Source organism: Bufo gargarizans, chromosome 1 (assembly GCF_014858855.1).
Source record: "Bufo gargarizans isolate SCDJY-AF-19 chromosome 1, ASM1485885v1, whole genome shotgun sequence".
In the NCBI taxonomy this organism is placed as follows: Eukaryota; Metazoa; Chordata; class Amphibia; order Anura; family Bufonidae; genus Bufo; species Bufo gargarizans.
Window position 1 is genome coordinate 741,616,954 of NC_058080.1, and position 21,066 is coordinate 741,638,019.

Below are 21,066 nucleotides of genomic sequence, written 5' to 3' on the forward strand. Positions count from 1 at the left end.
GCTATGCATCGGCCACTTTTGTCACCAGACGAGCCTTTGGTGGTGGTGATACAGTGTGGGCAGATGTCTAGTCAATACAGAACCTCCCTACACTTTGTGACTGGCCCATACTACTTGAAGATCATTAATCCAGTCATTGTGCCTCTGCAGGAACAACAAAGACCTAATGTCATCTTCATGGAGGACAATGCGCCAGCTCATCAAGGTCCATCATTAGGGAACGACTGCTGGAGACTGGGGGACCATGAAGAGGCTCTTACTCCAGAACCTCAATGTCCTGCGGGGCACACTTCAAGAAGAGTGGGATGCCATGCCTCAGCAGACAATAAGTCGACTTGTGAACAGCAGGAGACATCGTTGTCAAGCTGGAATTGACGCTTAAGGCCACGTGACAAGTTCTGGAGACACTGACATTGTGGCAGTATACCCACCACTGGTGTTGGCTTTTGTTTCAATAAATAGTTTGAGATGAGGAAATCGCCATTGCTGCTTCTACTTAAATGCCCGACTTTCATGATATAATATCACTGGAGCCGGCGCATTTACATTTTCCATAAATTTCACCCGAAAGCCAAATATCCCTAACTTTTTGTTAGTTGTGTGTGGTTTTTATTCTTTTTTTTAATACTTTGCTGGCAGATTAGCACATATATGATGCTGTCTAGTCTCTTTTTTCTTCCCCACAAAATGGCACATTTCTGGGTATCGCTGATCCCACCAGGAAACGCATTCAATGCTGCAACCAAACATGATTAAAGGGGTTATCCGAGAACAATACAGTCCGGCACTGGTGGTGATTCTCACCTGGTCCCCGCTGCGGTATTTGTTCTGCATGACGTCACACATGACATAAGGGGAAGAGGTCACCACCGAAGCCTGTGATTGGTGATGGCACATGTTGATGCCGATGCAGAAGTGCCGATCCGGGAGCCACACAGGCCGAATTCAGCAGCGGGGACCAGGTGAGTATAATCGCCAGTGTGGGTATGCCAGATCTAGGACGTCTGTTTTTGTCTTGGACAACCCCTTTAACCCATTCAGGACAGGGCCATTTTAGTTTTTTACTGCCAGCCTTAACTTTTTTATTTATTTTTTATTTCCACATAGCCATGTTGTACTTTCTAGTAATTTTATTTTGCATATGATGTAGAGGGAAGCTGAAAAATAAGTTCCAAATGGGGTGGAATTGGAAAAAAAAAGTCAATTCCACCAGTTTTATGGGTTTTTACAGCGTTCCCTATGAGAGAAAAATGACCTGTTCTCTTCATTCTCGGGGTCGGTACAATTACAGTGATTTATATAGTTTTGCTTGATTTTTTTATCTGAAAAAAATAAAAATAAATGTACATCACCATATTTTGACGCCCCATAATTTTTTTATTTTTATATGTACGGAGCCGTTTTTACTGATACCATGTTATTTTTTTTATTGCTTTTTATAAAAAATTGTGAAATGGCAAAATAGTGACAAATCAGCGATTTTGCAGTTTTTTTTCCCCATTATGCCATTCGCCGCATATGGTTTAGTACAGGCTGTTTCACAGGTGTCGATACCAATCATTAGACTGCGCCTCTCGTAGACTCCAATGCACAGGCAGGGTCTTCATAGGAACATAGCTGTGGATCATTGGGGAGGACTGAGGCTGCTGCACACACAATCCGTTCCCCTGATCCTCGCTAGGGGGGACAATGCTCATGGCAGGGAGCACGTTTTCATGGTTTTTCAGCTCCTAGATGCCATGGTCACATTTAACCACAGAATCTGAGGGGTTAAATGTGTTTAATCGATGTTATTACCAATTACATACATTAGTCCTGGGTGCACTAGGCACCCGGAGATATGGTGTTCACTAGCGGGCGCCATCTCTGAATACCAAACTGCCAGCGTATACTTAAGTTGGGCGGCTGGGAAGGGGTTAAAGCACTGTACACTGCAGGGAGGCCCCTTGTAGCAGTAGATGCTGCTCAGCAGGCGGCTCAGTGTGGAGGTCTGTGGGGTCAGTGTGGAGGTCTGTGGGGTCAGTGTGGAGGTCTGTGGGGTCAGTGTGGAGGTCTGTGGGGTCAGTGTGGAGGTCTGTGGGGTCAGTGTGGAGGTCTGTGGGGTCAGTGTGGAGGTCTGTGGGGTCAGTGTGGAGGTCTGTGAGGTCAGTGTGGAGGTCTGTGGGGTCAGTGTGGAGGTCTGTGGGGTCAGTGTGGAGGTCTGTGGGGTCAGTGTGGAGGTCTGTGCCGACCTCTATCCACAGCTCCGAGCAGACAGGAGAACGCCAGCGGAGAGACGGGAAAGTAGGGGGAGACATGAGAACTGGGATTGTATGGAGGGGGGGGCTGCTGTGTGAGATTGTATGGAGGGGGGGCTGCTGTGTGAGATTGTATGGAGGGGGGCTGTTGTGTGAGATTGTATGGAGGGGGGCTGCTGTGTGAGATTGTATGGAGGGGGGGGGGGCTGCTGTGTGAGATTGTATGGAGGGGCGGCTGCTGTGTGGGATTGTATGGAGGGGGGGCTGCTGTGTGAGATTGTATGGAGGGGGGGCTGCTGTGTGAGATTGTATGGAGGGGGCTGCTGTGTGGGATTGTATGGAGGGGGGGCTGTTGTGTGAGATTGTATGGAGGGGGGATGCTGCTGTGTGAGATTGTATGGAGGGGGGGCTGCTGTGTGAGATTGTATGGAGGGGGGGCTGCTGTGTGAGATTGTATGGAGGGGGGGCTGCTGTGTGAGATTATATGGAGGGGGGGCTGCTGTGTGAGATTGTATGGAGGGGGGACTGCTGTGTGAGATTGTATGGAGGGGGGCTGCTGTGTGAGATTGTATGGAGGGGGGCTGCTGTGTGAGATTGTATGGAGGGGGGGCTGCTGTGTGAGATTGGATAGAGGGGGGCTGCTCTGTGAGATTGTATGGAGGGGGGCTGCTGTGTGAGATTGTATGGAGATTGTATACAATCTCACACAGCAGCCCCCCTCCATACAATCTCACACAGCAGCCCCCCTCCATACAATCTCACACAGCAGCCCCCCCTCCATACAATCTCACACAGCAGCCCCCCTCCATACAATCACACACAGCAGCCCCCCCATACAATCTCACACAGCAGCCCCCCCTCCATACAATCTCACACAGCAGCCCCCCCTCCATACAATCTCACACAGCAGCCCCCCCCTCCATACAATCTCACACAGCAGCCCCCCTCCATACAATCTCACACAGCAGTCCCCCCTCCATACAATCTCACACAGCAGCCCCCCTCCATACAATCCCACACAGCAGCCCCCTCCATACAATCTTACACAGCAGCCCCCCTCCATACAATCCCACACAGCAGCCCCCCTCCATGCAATCTCACACAGCAGCCCCCCCCTCTATACAATCTCACACAGCAGCCCCCCTCCATACAATCTCACACAGCAGCCCCCCCTCCATACAATCTCACACAGCAGCCCCCCTCCATACAATCTCACACAGCAGCCCCCTCCATACAATCTCACACAGCAGCCCCCCCTCCATACAATCTCACAAAGCAGTCCCCCCTCCATACAATCTCACAGAGCAGCCCCCCTCCATACAATCTCACACAGCAGCCCCCCCATACAATCTCACACAGCAGCCCCCCCTCCATACAATCTCACAGAGCAGCCCCCCTCCATACAATCTCACACAGCAGCCCCCCCTCCATACAATCTCACAGAGCAGCCCCCCTTCCATACAATCTCACACAGCAGCCCCCTCCATACAATCTCACAGAGCAGCCCCCCTCTATCCAATCTCACACAGCAGCCCCCCCTCCATACAATCTCACACAGCAGCCCCCCCTCCATACAATCTCACACAGCAGCCCCCCTCCATACAATCTCACACAGCAGTCCCCCCTCCATACAATCTCACACAGCAGCCCCCCCTCCATATAATGTCACACAGCAGCCCCCCCTCCATACAATCTCACACAGCAGCCCCCCCCTCCATGCAATCTCACACAGCAGCCCCCCCTCCATACAATCTCACACAGCAGCATCCCCCCTCCATACAATCTCACACAGCAGCCCCCCCCCATACAATCTCACACAGCAGCCCCCCTCCATACAATCTCACACAACAGCCCCCCTCCATACAATCTCACACAGCAGCCCCCCCCTCCATACAATCTCACACAGCAGCCCCCCTCCATACAATCCCACAGAGCAGCCCCCCCATACAATCTCACACAGCAGCCCCACCCATATAATCTCACACAGCAGCCCCCCGCCATACAATCCCACACAGCAGCCCCCCTCCATACAATCTCCCACAGCAGCCCCCCCCCCAGTATATAATCTCACACAGCAGCCCCCAGTATATAATCTCACACAGCAGCCCCCCCAGTATATAATCTCACACAGCAGGCCAACAGTATATCATCTCACACAGCAGCCCCCCCAGTATATAATCTCACACAGCAGCCCCCAGTATATAATCTCACACAGCAGCCCCCCAGTATATAATCTCACACAGCAGCCCCCAGTATATAATCTCACACAGCAGCCCCCCCAGTATATAATCTCACACAGCAGCCCCCCAGTATATAATCTCACACAGCAGCCCCCCCAGTATATAATCTCACACAGCAGCCCCCCCAGTATATAATCTCACACAGCAGCCCCCCAGTATATAATCTCACACAGCAGCCCCCCCAGTATGTAATCTCACACAGCAGCCCCCCCAGTATATAATCTCACACAGCAGCCCCCCAGTATATAATCCCACACAGCAGCCCCCCAGTATATAATCCCACACAGAAGCCCCCCAGTATATAATCCCACACAGCAGCCCCCCAGTATATAATCTCACACAGCAGCCCCCCAGTATATAATCTCACACAGCAGCCCCCCAGTATATAATCTCACACAGCAGCCCCCCAGTATATAATCTCACACAGCAGCCCCCCAGTATATAATCTCACACAGCAGCCCCCAGTATATAATCCCACACAGCAGTCCCCCAGTATATAATCCCACACAGAAGCACCACCCTCAGTATATAATCTCACACAGCAGCCCACCCAGTATATAATCTCACACAGCAGCCCCCCCAGTATATAATCTCACACAGCAGCCCCTCTCCATACAATCCCACACAGCAGCCCCCCAGTATATAATCTCACACAGCAGACCCCCAGTATATAATCCCACACAGCAGCCCCCCAGTATATAATCCCACACAGCAGCCCCCCCAGTATATATTCTCACACAGCAGCACCCCCAGTATATAATCTCACACAGCAGCCCCCCCAGTATATAATCCCACACAGCAGCCCCCAGTATATAATCCCACACAGCAGCCCCCCAGTATATAATCCCACACAGCAGCCCCCCAGTATATAATCTCACACAGCAGCCCCCCAGTATATAATCTCACACAGCAGCCCCCCAGTATATAATCTCACACAGCAGCCCCCCAGTATATAATCTCACACAGCAGCCCCCCAGTATATAATCTCACACAGCAGCCCCCCAGTATATAATCTCACACAGCAGCCCCCCAGTATATAATCCCACACAGCAGCCCCCCAGTATATAATACCACACAGCAGCCCCTCAGTATATAATCTCACACAGCAGCCCCTCCAGTATATAATCTCACACAGCAGCCCCCCCAGTATATAATCTCACACAGCAGCCCCTCTCCATACAATCCCACACAGCAGCCCCCCAGTATATAATCTCACACAGCAGACCCCCAGTATATAATCCCACACAGCAGCCCCCCAGTATATAATCCCACACAGCAGCCCCCCCAGTATATATTCTCACACAGCAGCACCCCCAGTATATAATCTCACACAGCAGCCCCCCAGTATATAATCTCACACAGCAGCCCCCCAGTATATAATCTCACACAGCAGCCCCCCAGTATATATTCTCACACAGCAGCCCCCCAGTATATAATCTCACACAGCAGCCCCCCAGTATATAATCCCACACAGCAGCCCCTCAGTATATAATCTCACACAGCAGCCCCCAGTATATAATCTCACATAGCAGCCCCCAGTATATAATCTCACACAGCAGCCCCCAGTATATAATCTCACACAGCAGCCCCCCAGTATATAATCTCACACAGCAGCCCCCCAGTATATAATCTCACACATCTCTCCAGCAATGTCAGACTCTCTCCCCTCTCAGTGCTACAGATACTGCTGAGCCGCCATTCCTGACCTTCCTTCTCTTCAAACAGTCGGCCAGTGCTTGTGATAGAAGAGCGCGCCGGCTGCCGACCCACGTGACCTAGGGATGTCACGTGATATTGTAACGTCAGGAGGTCCTTACGAAGTATAGTAAATAACCATTACCAATCCATCAAAGGAGGTGATAGGAAGAGTCCAGGGTCCTGGAGAACGGCCTCCAGACCTTCCAAGTGATGGAGAACCTGAAGATCAGCCCCCAATATGGTGAGTGATGTATAATGTGACCAGGGACCAATAGTCATGTTGAAGGAGCCATGAGAAGGTAAGTAGGCACGTTGTACCAGGAGGAGAGGGCCGGAGGAGAGCACATGGCCCCTGAAGGGTTTATTCCCTAAGTGTCTCTCTTCATCCACAGGAGTACACAATAGTGAAGAAGACATCGGGGGACTGTGTGACTCCCATCATCCATCTCCAGGAGTTCGGAGGGCGGAGCAGGACCCCTCACCCCATCACAGAGCCTCCCCCTCACCACCTGATACATGAGCAGAAGATCCTAGAGCTCACCCACAAGATGATGGAGCTGCTGACTGGAGAGGTGACACTGCTGGGAATGCTGGGAAATTCTCCAGTAACAGCACTGGAGGGGTCTGGGTGATGACGGTGTCATTGTGTTGTCAGGTTCCTATAAGGTGTCAGGACGTCACTGTCTATTTCTCCATGGAGGAGTGGGAGTATATAGAAGGACACAAGGATCTGTACAAGGAGGCCATGATGGAGGAGCAACAGCCTCTTATATCACAAGGTAAGACTCGTCATGTGCAGTGTATACACGTGTGTGCAGTGACATATAATGGAGGAGCACCAGCCTCTTATATCACAAGGTAAGACCCGTCATGTGCAGTGTATACACGTGTGTGCAGTGACATGTAATGGAGGAGCACCAGCCTCTTATATCACAAGGTAAGAGCCGTCATGTGCAGTGACATGTAATAGAAGAGCACCAGTTCCCTGTTTTTCCCACTCTTGGGCTGGTTGAAGAAGATATGCCATCACAGTTAAAGATGGCTGATTAACCCTTTGGACGGCGGCTTGCACTTTCCTCCGCCTGTCGCTCTGAAGTAAATGTAATAAAGTCAAAAAGGTTTTCTGTCAATTTTATAGGCTTTGTAAGTGTGAGACACACAAGTAAATCCTGTTCGTGAAGCCAGTTGTAACGTCCAACAGCGGCAAGGGGTCCCTTTATAGAAATGGCGTTGGTGGTATCCAAGTGTAGGAATGGCCGAGTGGTATAGGTTGGCCTACAATGTCCCTTAATGTTTGTGTTATGTCACGGTGCTCCTACCTGGATACACTGAACCCCAGGCTTATTGTCCAAAGCAGCAAAAGGGGGTAGAAGTAGTATGGGATAAAGAATAAATTCCAGTCCAGACCTTGTGATGAAGTTGAAAACAGCTTTACTTTGGTAAATGTTTCTCCAGTTTACAGACTTTGTCTTGGTTCCCAGCAGGCTTTAGCATTAAAACTCTGTGGCAGGCAAACTCCTCTCTACTACATCTGTTGCTCTCTGGCTCTGCTGTACTGACAGGGTAGCTGTATAACTTTGCTTCCTCTGGATGCTGCAACTTCTATTGATTGTCTCTAGGTTTGGTTATACCAGGGAACTATACTTCCTGGCTTCTGAGGCTTCAGGCTGTGGCCTCCAGATCCAGCAGAGCTGAAGGTGCTCTGGCTGGCTTGCTTTGCTTGGCTGGGACATGTCCAGCAGGGACGTGCACCTACTGAACACCCTTTACCTAGCTGGGTGTGCACTAGACTGACCTAACTAACTACCCCCCTCCCCTCCTTAGAGGGAGAGTTAGAATGGAAAGAAGGGTTCCATTCTCTGTAACTGTAGCTCTGCCATGCTTGCTGCCACCTACAGTTGAACCAGGCACATTACATATTAACATAACAGTTTAAAATAGGAAATGCACAGTGTTTGGACCTGAAATAAATACATAAGATGACATGGTGTTAACCAATAAAGACAGTAGCAGGGTGCAGAAGTGGTAATGCCACTCTGGGGTATTGCAAAAGCTCTTCTCCTCTTCCTTAAATCCACAATACTTTTCCTCCATGGATTCCAGTCCGCTGACCTCAGAGAAATATCATTAGGTCATGTGAAAGATTCAGGATAATACCACCCAAAAAAAATAAACCTTCTTATTTGCTTTTTAAGGTCCACAAATTACCTAATATGTTCAATTATATGAAAATGTTTCTCTTCTATGTGAATTCTTACATGTGTAACAAGATTTGATTTATCTTTAAAACATTCCCCACATTCTGAACATGAATATGGCTTCTGCCTGTGTGAATTCTCTTATGTTTAACAAGATTTAATTTTAGTGTAAAACATTTCCCACATTCTAAACATTAATATGGCTTCTCTCCTGTGTGTTATCTTTCATGAATAACAACATAAGAGTTATATTTAAAACATTTTCCACATTCTGAACATGAATACGGTTACTCTCCTGTGTGAATTCTCACATGTGTAACAAGTTTTGATTTATATTTGAAACATTCACCACATTCTGGACATGAAAATGGCTTCTCCCCTGTGTGAATTCGCTCATGATTAACAAGATCAGTTTTTTGTATAAAACATTTCCCACATTCTGAACATGAATATGGCTTCTCTCCTGTGTGAATTTTCTGATGTGTAACAAGATTTGATTTCTCTGTAAAACATTTCCCACATTCTGAACATGAATAAGGCTTCTCCCCTGTGTGAATTCTCTTATGTTTAACAAGATGTAATTTTAGTGTAAAACATTTCCCACATTCTGAACATGAATATGGCTTCTCCCCTGTGTGAATTTTCTGATGTGTAACAAGATTTGATTTCCCTGCAAAACATTTACCACATTCTAAACATGAATATGGCTTCTCCCCTGTGTGAGTTCTCTTATGTCTAACAAGATGTAATTTTAGTGTAAAACATTTCCCACATTCTGAACATGAATATGGCTTCTCTCCTGTGTGAATTTTGTAATGTGTCACAAGATTTGATTGTCCTGTAAAACATTTACCACATTCTGAACATGAATATGGCTTCTCTCCTGTGTGAATTTTCTGATGTGTAACAAGATTTGATTTCCCTGTAAAACATTTATCACATTCTGAACATGAATATGGCTTTTCTCCTGTGTGAATTCTCACATGTGTTACAAGTTTTGATTTATTTGGAAAACACTTCCCACATTCTGAACATGAATATGGTTTCTCTCCTATATGAATTCTCTTGTGTGTAGAAAGATATGATTTATATTTAAAACATTCCCCACATTCTGAACATGAATATGGCTTATCTCCTGTATGAATTTTCTGATGTGTAACAAGATTTGATTTCACTGTAAAACATTTACTACATTCTGAACATGAATACGGCTTCTCTCCTGTGTGAATTCTCACATGTGTAACAAGTTTTGATTTATTCGGAAAACACTTCCCACATTCTGAACATGAATATGGCCTCTCATCTGTATGAATTCCTCTGTGTGTCAAAAGACCTGAGCCTTCCGTGAACTCTTTACCATAGTGAGACCTTTCACCCCTTTTCTGACCTGTACTTGTGGTAACAATCTTTGATTGGTCAGGAGAAGGTCCCTCATAATTAGGAGGATTATAGGATATATCTGCACTGTGAAGTCCTGGATTTACATTAAGGTTAATGATGTTTTCTCCTGAAGACCGCTGCGGGATATCTTTATCCTTTAGTGATAACAAACATTTTTCCTCAGAATTTTTGCTGGGATTTTCTGTTAAGACAAAAATTAATTTAAGATCAGCCATTCTGACAAAGAATTTCAAAGTAAGTAAGTACACCAGCCTTATCATGTCTAAGAAATCTCCTTAATACTACATGTCGCCTGTATTGAGAAATTTAGTGAGAGAGTCTTTTATATTATTATTTTTTTAACATTACTTTTTTAATTAAAGTTTTACATCCAACAAATATGTAGCAGCTTCACATTTGCTACAGCAGTAATAAGTAATAAAGATATAAAATCTTCCATTATCACCTGATTATTTTTATATTACATATGTAAACTGCATCATAGAAACATATAAGAAAAGAAACAAAATGAAAGTAATAAACCTTTCAAGTATCAGATCTGGTCCGAGTCTGTAGGGAGAGTCTTATGTCTCACCTAATTCCGACAACAGTCCGAGATTGAGAGTCAGAGGGAGTATCTGAGATTTCCCCAAACTAAGACTGCTCTTCTATCTTCATCATCCCGTCTAGCTATGTTGGAGCGGTTTTTGGGGTGTGCTTTCTCCATAGGTCCCACAATGTTTTAAATACTTCATATCTGTTTAGTCTGAAGTAATTTGCTCCACGGAGATCCTCTATAATATTATGGACAATCTGGTCCTGACCACACAATCCTATATTTATTAAGATCATGAGGTGAAGCGCATTTCTCAGTAGTGATGAAAGACATAGGCAATATTCCAATTCGCGATATTTCGCAAATTGTTAGCTGAATATTCGCAGTAGATTCGCAAATTCGTGATTGCAAAAATCGGCAATGTAATATGTATGTATTCCGCACGCAATTTCATTATCTATAACATAAAACAGTCACACAAAAGCTATAAGCCAAAAGCTGGGTATGTGCAAGCCAACTATCCATGAGACCGGTAATGGCAGCATACCTTACAATGGCAGCCTTGTGCACTATGAAACATACAAAACCAGTTTTATATTTTTATTATAAAACTAAAAAGCTTACAATGAAACAATCTTATCTAAAGTTACTCAAGAAGCACATTTCACATGTTAATATTCCACGATGTAGCAGCTCTAACACCTAAATGTTTTCTGTCACGCAAATAGAAAACATAAATCTCACGTAAAGCAAGTTTGATGCATTCCTTTTCATCAATCAAGTCTCTCCTGAACAACAAAATATTACGAACTTTCCATAATGCATTTTTCAAGCAGTTCACCATAGTCCATAATACCTGCTTCTTACCTGTCTGCGGCACAGTACAAAGTCCATACATTACTAGTTCGTGATTTAAGAAGCCCATATCACAAGTATGCTTCAGCAACACACCCATCCTCATCCATAAGTTCTGTGCATACTTACAATTCCACATTACGTCAGTAGACAATCCTGCATTACCATCCAGGCTAACTCTTTTAGACAGTTCGAGAGGTAAGCGCAATTACACAGCTTCCAACATTCCAAAGACTTGGCTTCTGTATAATTTGAGACTGGACAGACTTGTTCCTTATTTTTCAGATGTATTTTTTTTAGCATTTTCCAAACAGTCTCTCACATTTCTCTAGGGAGTACTGTCGAATGATCTTCTCAATTAATACAGATTGCCTTGGTGGGACAAGCAACACTAGTCTTGTTAAAGGAAATTGTATCCATTGGCGTTTCTGGAACAAATGTCCTGCTGCATACTTTAGGGAAAAAGTCCAGGTATTCTCGGTTCTATTAATCATCCTGAAGCACAGGGAAAAGAAATGCAGGTACAGAAGTTTCTTAATATTAGGTATCCCTTTGCCTCCTAACTTTTTTTGTTTATACATTGTCTCCGTGTAGACTTTCTCCATTTTCGAGCTCCAAATAAACTGAAAGATTACTCTCTGAAGATATTTCAGATCATTTGGAGGGAAGACTACATTCAAGTACAGTAGAATTGGGATTATTAGGGCTTTAATGATCAAATTTTTCCCTTGTATTGTTAATTTGTGCAGTTTGCAAACCTCCACTTTCTTTGGGACTTTTGCTTTGACTTCCTCCCTACTCTTTTGACTGTTGCTAATGTCATCAAAAATTTATTTTTATTTGCTCTTTTTGTATTTTTAGATCCGGGATATTTGCTTCTCTCTAATCTCCTATGGCAAATCAATCACACTTCGTTCTATTAAGATGAAAGGCAGAAGCTCGGAAAAAGAATTCTGTAATTTGTACGGCTCTTCTCAATGTAGCTATTGTTGTACATAAGATTGTGACATCATCCATGTAGGCCCCTGTTTTAACAGTAAGTCCATTACCACCCGGTATAGAGACACCCTTGATTACCTTTTCGGAGTAGCGAGAGTAGTGGCTCCAAAACACAAATAAACAGAATGGATGACAAGGGGCAACCTTGCTTTACTCCAGAAAACAAAGTGACTTTTCCAGACAGAAAACCATTAATAAGAATTTGGCTGAAGGATTCTCTGTAGAGTAATGATATCTGTTTTATTGCAACATCTGGAAAGTTAATTTGCTTCAGCACCAACCACAGAAACTCTGCTTTGAGAAAGTCCAAGGATAGTAAGGCTAGATCTTGTTTTCTCTCATTCTGATACCAGATACAGTCTCCTATTATGTTGAGATTTTCCCATACTCCTCTACCTGGGACTGCACATACTTGGGTCTTTATGTATTACTTTGCCAATTACTTTTTTTATCTGGTTCACAAGCAACTTGGCCATACCTTTGTCATCCGTATTTAGGAGTGTGATTGGTCTCCAATTTTCTAATTGCGATTTATTGCCTTTTTTCTATAGTAATGTCACAATACCTTTCCGCCAAGATTCTGGCAACACTTCTGTACCTAAATCTTCCTTGAAGATAGCCATCAGGTCTCCTTTCAATACATTCCAGAATGTTAAGTAAAATTCTACTGCAAATCCATCAGACCTTGGAGCTTTGTTTTTTGCGAAACCTTTAAAGACAGCGTGCAATTCTTCTAGCGAGATGTCCTTGCAGAGCATTTATTGCTTCCCTTTCTCCAGCTTGTTTTTTAAAGAGTTTAAGGGTACTTTCACACTTTATTCTTTTCTGGCATTGAGTTCTGTCTTAGGGGCTCAATACCGGAAAAAAACTCATCAGTTTTATCCTTATGCATTCTGAATGGAGAGTAATCCGTTCAGTATGCATCAGGATGTCTTCAGTTCAGTCATTTTACCTTTTCAGGATGGAGATAATATTGCATCATGCTGCGGTATTTTCTCTGTCCTAAATTCCAGAACACTTGCAGGAATGCTGGATCCGGCATTATTTTCCATTGAAATGCATTAATGCCGGATACTGCCCCAAGTGTTCCGGCCAAACGCCATCGATTTGCATACGTATTGATGGATCCGGCAGGCAGTTTCGGTGATAGAACTGCCTACCGAAATCCTTTAATGCAAGTGTGAAAGTACCCTTAAACAGCTCTTGATAAAATTGTTTGACTTTAAGCATTTCTTCTTTCTTTCACCACCGATATTTGATATTACTGTTTTTTGCCCAGTAGTTTTTTTGAAGAAGAATCTTGTACATTTTTCATCAGCTTCAAGCTGCTTCACTTTGGTAATAAATATTATTTCTTTGCCTTTCTGGTAAATTGCCTTTTTAATTTCTCCTTTTGTTTTCTCTATCAGGTCTGAGACATCGATGCCTCCATTTCTCAGCTTCAGGTAAGTCTGTAGTTTGGTATTAAGATTTTTGAACCACAGTTTTTTCTTCGCATTTTTAATTCCAATTTTGAGGAAAAATTATTTAGTTTTGGCTTTTACATATTCCCACCATAGCAATATTGAAGTAAACTTTTCTTTATACCAAGTCCATTTCTTGTAGTTTTGAACAAATATCTTCTTTACATCTTTATTATTCAATAGATCCACATTTAGCCTCCATACGCCTTTGCCTTTTGCACCTTCAGTTACTTGAATTTGCGCTAGAAGCAACTTATGATCAGAGAAGATATTACCCTCCAGGGACATCGTCACAGGCTTCAAGGCTTTTGAAATGAAGAAATAATCCAGTCTTGAGTGAACTAAAGAGTTACTCCATGTGTATTCTGGGTCATTGTCCTTTACATTACTCCAAATGTCAATTAAATGAAAGTCCAAAATCATATTTTTAAGTTGATGGACTGTTTTGTCCCTTCTTCTTACTTGCTCACCAGTTCTTTCTTCCTCTTTCAGGGCACAGTTAAAGTCTCCGGCCATAATCACTGGTGATTGACCAGCTAAGAAAGGTTGTATGTCTTCTAGCATCTCAGCTCTTTCATGAAGTTCAGGTGAAGCATATACATTTAGTAATGTGATTTCTCTGCCATTAAAGTTGATACTTACTAATAAAGCTCTTCCTGGCATCAATTGTATGTATGAAATGATTTAGCAACTATTTCCTTTGAATAGTATTCCAACTCCATCAGCTCTGTTATTGTTGTCTCCAGACCAAAATGAAGGGCCCTGTGTCCAACTTTCCCTTAGGTCTGCGTAGTTTGGGGAGTATTCTATTCCACATTCTTGTAAAAAGATGATGTCGCAGTAGACTGTCTCCAGATAAGCCAAAACAGCAGCTCTCTTAGAGGCTCCCTTAATACTCCTTACGTTAAGGGAGGAGATTTATAGCGTATCAGACATTGTCCATTAAGAAAAAACTTCAAATAACAGAGAGTATCTTTGCATACAAAAGCATCTCTCTTTGTTGAGCTCTCTCAAAATTTCTCACTTTCTGTGAGATGAATTTGTAGGAAAGCATTGCGCATCAGGTCATTTCATCAGATGAACTACTTGACATAAATGGAACTAATGGCTCTGGTGAGGCTAAGCTCTCAAACTGAAGAATGTGCATAGGATCAGATAAGGTCACGCTTGGTCTTAAGCCGCTGTCGCTCTTATCTGCACTTTGACGGGATGATCTTTTGACACTGAGAACCTATTCTTCATGTTTCTTTTTGTTTCTTTTGTCTGTAGGTCCATGGCTTTGTCTCCTGCGATCGTCCCCTTCACTCCTGCGTCAGTAGCAGGTTCCCCTGCCACTTTTGCAGGAGCAGATTTTCCAAGAGCACTCTTCACAGAATCCACCATTTTCTCCTTCATCAGCACTTTGGATGTTCCAGGTACGCTTGTAGTCTCAGGTTTCTCTGGTTCTTTCATAGCGGGTGCAGCTCCAGCCTTTTTGGTGGCCTCCGGTTCTTTTGTAGGTCCCTTGCCTACGGCAACATCAGCATAGGACCGAGCTCTACCCCGCTTTGGACAGTCTTTAAAGGCATGACCTTCCATCCTGCATAGGTTACATATAATCACATTCTGACAGTCGGTGCTTTTATGCCCTGCTTGTTGGCACTTCCCTCCTCTTTACAGTTGGCTTGTACGTGGCCAAATTGACACTTTCAACAAAATTCCGGCATCCCTGGATAATAAATGTACCCTCTGTCTCTTCCAATTGTGAAGCTTAATGGGGGAGATTTAATCCTCTAATTCCTCCAGGGTCCTCCCTGAAGGTGACAAAAAATGTATACTTTCCGGTCCATAAGTCTGCTTTATTCATAAGCTTCCGGACAGATTTCAAAGTTAAAGGGGTTGTCTGGGTTCAGAGCTGAACCCGGACAAACCACTATTGTCACCCAGGCAGCCCCCTATACTCTCCTTTGCGCTGTGCTTAATCGCATCCGCCCGGCAGTGTGTTCAGTGAGGTCACCGGCTCTGATGGGCGTGCTTTAGCCCTGCCCTAGCCGTTTTTCTGGCTAGAGTGGCGTTGAAGTCACCGGGCTCTCTGAGCAGCCGGAAGAAGAGGCTTCAGCACTCCTGCAAGGGACCCGGTACGTCACCCAGTCTAATAAAACTTCACTACCGGCGAAGAATTTCCTATAAGAAAACGGGGCTTCAGAAACATGTGGAAAAGGTAGGACATGGATGTATGTTATATCTATGTCTGTCTTGTACTAATGGAACAAAGTCCTCAGTCCCGGACAACCCCTTTAAGCAATATCTCGAAATAAAAAATTCTATATCACATAAGGAAACAAAGAGATTGTACATGTGTACGATTAGTGGAATTTCCCCCGTCGAGTAGAGTAAAACAAAATTAAGTCCATGTAGAATAGGATCAGCGTGATGGATTTTCAGCTGCTCGTACAAGTTGTGACAGTCCGAAAGATTATCAAATGTGAGAATGTACACAACTTTCCTTGAATCGTTGAGGGCAAGAATGCTTCCCTTCTTCACATTCAAAGTCTTTAGTAGAATGTCGTTCACAAAAAAAAACAGCTCGCCTTTCTTCTCTTCTTCTTTCGAGATTTCAATCTGCACGGAATTTTGGTCTAATGGTCGCACAGTCATCAGATCTCAGCTTCATAGACATCTTTTGAGTTTTTTATCTCATGACTTGTATTTCTTGATGGCACCATTTGGGGGCACATGTAATCGGTTTAGGTTTTATTCATTTTATTTGAGGTAACACATAAAGCCCCGCTATTCCTCCAAAGTTCCTTGTGGCTTATTTTGCCGTTTATTGCGCAGTAAAAACTACGTGTGACCGTTACTCAATGGGACGGCACGAATGAAGCGACACCAGAGATGGAGATTATTTATGATGTTTTACTCAATACAAATATATTTTATGAACCAAAAAAGTGCTTTTTTGTTGGGTTTTTCCTTACAAGACACAACTATTTCCTGTTCCCGTCGATGGGCCGGTACGAGGCTCTTATTGTTTTACTGAGTTGTCATTTTTAATGGTTACATTTTGGTGGGGTGAAAAATGGAAAAAATTGTGAATCCAACTTTTAGTTTTTTTTTTACACACTGCTCTGTTCTGTTCTATATGAATATGTTCTTTTTATTCTAGGGGTCGTTATAAATGTGTCTGAACCAAATATATAGAACAATTTTGAGGACGTTATTTTTCATTGTATAAATGTTTTTGGGGTTTTTTTGCACGGAAAGGGGAAGAATCCTACATGTCTTTCTTCCTAGGGCACTTGAAGCTGTGATCCTTTTATCACTTGTATAATGCTTTGCAGTTCATAGTTTTCCATAGCATTACTGGCGGTAGTACACTGACCGGCGATCTATTAGGCTGTATCGCTGGGGTCTCCTATTACACAGCAGGTCTGGGGTCTTTGTGAGGCCTCTGGGCGCCATTGTACCTGATTGTAACCCCACAATTACATATTGGGGTGCCTATGGACAGACAGATGGAGACCCAGCCTCTTGTCAACCACTTAGATGTTGCTACAGATATGATGAACATTTCCATTATGAGTCCAGTGTATTCATCAGATATGGGCTCCCCCCCCCCCCCTCATACTACTGACTGACAGTAATAGGGAGAAAGCTGTCAATCAGCGGCAGGTGGGCAGTAAGAGCCTCATCTCCGGACTCCTAGCACTCACACTGCACTGCCACCATCAGTGACTTCTCCAGAACTACTGCAGAGTCACACATATGTGATAGACCAGAGCCATCAGCCGGTCACCGCTCAGAGAGGGGGCATAAGGGGGGAAAGGTTCCCTCCATAGACCCTTATAGGAGACCCCCAGAAGACATGTTCCCGGAGAGCTGTATAGTGGGCACTAGATTATAGACATCAGCCGGTCACCGCTCAGAGAGGGGGCATAACCGGGGAAAGGTTCCCTCCATAGACCCTTATAGGAGACCCCCAGAAGACATGTTCCCGGAGAGCTGTATAGTGGGCACTAGATTATAGACATCAGACGGTCACCGCTCAGAGAGGGGGCATAACCGGGGAAAGGTTCCCTCCATAGACCCTTATAGGAGACCCCCAGAAGACATGTTCCCGGAGAGCTGTATAGTGGGCACTAGATTATAGACATCAGCCTGTCACCGCTCAGAGAGGGGGCATAAGGGGGGAAAGGTTCCCTCATAGACCCTTATAGGAGACCCCCAGAAGACATGTTCCCGGAGAACTGTATAGTGGGCACTAGATTATAGACATCAGCCGGTCACCGCTCAGAGAGGGGGCATAAGGGGGGGAAGGTTCCCTCCATAGACCCTTATAGGAGACCCCCAGAAGACATGTTCCCGGAGAGCTGTATAGTGGGCACTAGATTATAGACATCTGACTGCTGATATCACAGCCTAAGGTTGTTCTAGAGGAAAATCCTGAAGACAACATGTCCCCCTGTGACTTGTGTGCAGAGTTGTCAGGAGATCTCGTGTGTTGTCAGATGTCTCCTCAGTTCTTGCCCCCAGCCTCATATATGAAATATAGAAGTAAGATGAGGAGATTTCTTCTCCGCTGTTATTATTGGGGGATTTCTTCACAAATTTATTTGATTTAAAGAAAATCACCCAAATATCTGGATTTTATTGTAATACAGTCCTGATCAAAAGTTTAAGACCACTTGAAAAATGGCAAAAAATCATATTTTACATTGTTGGATCTTAACAAGGTTCCAAGTAGAGCTTCAACATGCAACAAGAAGAAATGGGAGTGAGACAAAACATTTTTTGAGCATTCAATTAATTGAAAATAACAAATAAACTGGAACAGGCTGTTTTTCAGCTGATAAAAAGTTTAGGACCACATGCCTTTAAAAGGCAAAATCTGTGCAAAGATGGGATTCATTGTCATTTTCTGTCAGGTAGTCACATGTTGTGGTGGCAAAGGCAAAAAAACTTTCCCTTTTTGAACGTGGTCGGGTTGTTGAACTGCATAAGCAGGGTCTCTCACAGCGCATCATCGCTGCTGAGGTGGGACGCAGTAAGACAGTCATTTGGAATGTCATCAGCACTGAGCCGGAGGATCCAATTGGCTGTCCGTCAAGACACTGGACGATCCTCGACCCAAATTAAGGCCCATACTGGTGCTGACTGCAGCCCCATAACCATCAGACGGCATCTGAGACTGAAGGGCTTCAAAAACAAAAAACGTCTTCAAAGACCTCGTCTCCTTGAACGCCACAGAACTGCTCATTTGGACTCTGCAAGAGAGCACCAAACATGGGACATTCAAAGGTGGAAAAAAGTTTTATTCTCTGATGAGAAAAGATTTTACCTTGATGGTCCTGATGGTTTCCAACGTTACTGGCATGACAAGCAGATCCCACCTGAGATGTTTTCTACGCGCCACAGTGGAGGGGGCGCCATAATGGTCTGGGGTGCTTTTTCCTTCAGTGGAACAATGGAGCTTCAGGAAGTACAGGGGCGTCAAACGGCCGCTGTCTATGTCCAGATGTTGCAGAGAGCATTCCTCATGACTGAGGGCCCTCGTCTGTGTGGTAACGACTGGGTTTTTCAACAGGACAACGCTACAGTACACAATGCCCGCAGGACAAGGGACTTCTTCCAGGAGAACAACATCACTCTTTTGGCCCATCCTGCGTGTTCCCCTGATCTAAATCCAATTGAGAACCTTTGGGGATGGATGGCAAGGGAAGTTTACAAAAATGGACAACAGTTCCAGACAGTAGATGGCCTTCATGCGGCCGTCTTCACCACTTTGAGAAACGTTCCCACTCACCTCATGGAAACGCTTGCATCAAGCATGCCAAAACGGATTTTGAAAGTGATCAACAATAACGGCGGAGCTACTCATTACTGAGTTCATGTTTGGAAGTTGGATTTCTGTTTTGGGGGGGTTTAGGTTTTTTTGGAGGTGTGATCCTAAACTTTTGATCATCTGAAAAACGGCCTGTTTCAGTTTATTCGTTGTTTTCATTAAATTGAATGCTCAAAAAATGTTTTGTCTCACTCCCATTTCTTCTTGTTGCATGTTGAAGCTCTACTTGGAACCTTGTTAAGATCCAGCCATGCTAAATAGGATTTTTTGCCATTTTTCAAGTGGACTGTATCTACTGATGAGCCCAAAATGATGCTTAACCCTAGCACAGCAGCCGGTGATCAGATTCTCCTCCTGCCCTGAAGGCACCAAGGACATAATCTGAAGTCACTTTCCCCATTCATGATTCCATACCTGTGGTGACATCTCCTGGAATGTCCTCCTCCACCTCACTACTACACGGGGGATCACCCATCATCCTCTCTTCTTCATCCTCCACTTTAATATCAGTCAGATCTTCCCCCTGATTTATCATCTGTAACAATTCAGTACAATACAGCAGACAGGTTAGAAATCTAACAGATCCACAGAAGAGACCCCCACAATCTATGACCCCTCTATGACTGCAGGACCCCCCTATATAGATGTGTATAGGGCTCAGCTCCATCTACCTGAGGGTTCTCTGGGACCTTCTCCTTTGGACAGTCCTGGAAATACAGAGGACAAGGACATCTCTCTGGTGGATTTCTCCTCCTGGATCCATCTGTGGAGACACAAGCACACAGTGACTGAATACATGGCCTCCTGTAGATCTGTCTATAGATCAGACTCTTCTCTCAGCTCCTTCACTTGTAGGTTTAGTGATCGGAGGAGATAACACTGGAGGGTTTCCTGATATCTCCCTCTGACAGAAGCTGCGACATCAGGCTCTATACAGTCACACAGGGGCGGACATTGCCCAGAAGCTCCATGTATAATCTACAATGTATACACTGCACATGACGGCTCTTACCTTGTGATATAAGAGGCTGGTGCTCCTCCATTACATGTCACTGCACACACGTGTATACACTGCACATGACGGCTCTTACCCTGTGATATAAGAGGCTGGTGCTCCTCCATTACATGTCACTGCACACACGTGTATACACTGCACATGACAGCTCTTACCCTGTGATATAAGAGGCTGGTGCTCCTCCATTACATGTCACTGCACACACGTGTATACACTGCCCATGACGGCTCTTACCTTGTGATATAAGAGGCTGGTGCTCCTCCATTACATGTCACTGCACACACGTGTATACACTGCACATGACGGCTCTTACCCTGTAATATAAGAGGCTGGTGCTCCTCCATCATGGCCTCCTTGTACAGATCCTTGTGTCCTTCTATATACTCCCACTCCTCCATGGAGAAATAGACAGTGACATCCTGACACCTTATAGGAACCTGACAACACAATGACACCGTCATCACCCAGACCCCTCCAGTGCCGTTACTGGAGAATTTCCCAGCATTCCCAGCAGTGTCACCTCTCCAGTCAGCAGCTCCATCATCTTGTGGGTGAGCTCTAGGATCTTCTGCTCATGTATCAGGGGGTTAGGGGGAGGCTCTGT

At 44.7% G+C, this 21,066-nt stretch overlaps 1 pseudogene; it reads right to left on the reverse strand.

Annotated features, from left to right (window-relative positions):
- The window catches only part of LOC122924998, a 67,548-nt pseudogene extending 46,715 nt beyond the window's left edge, over positions 1-20,833 (reverse strand).
- Positions 20,834-21,066: the final 233 nt, after the last annotated feature.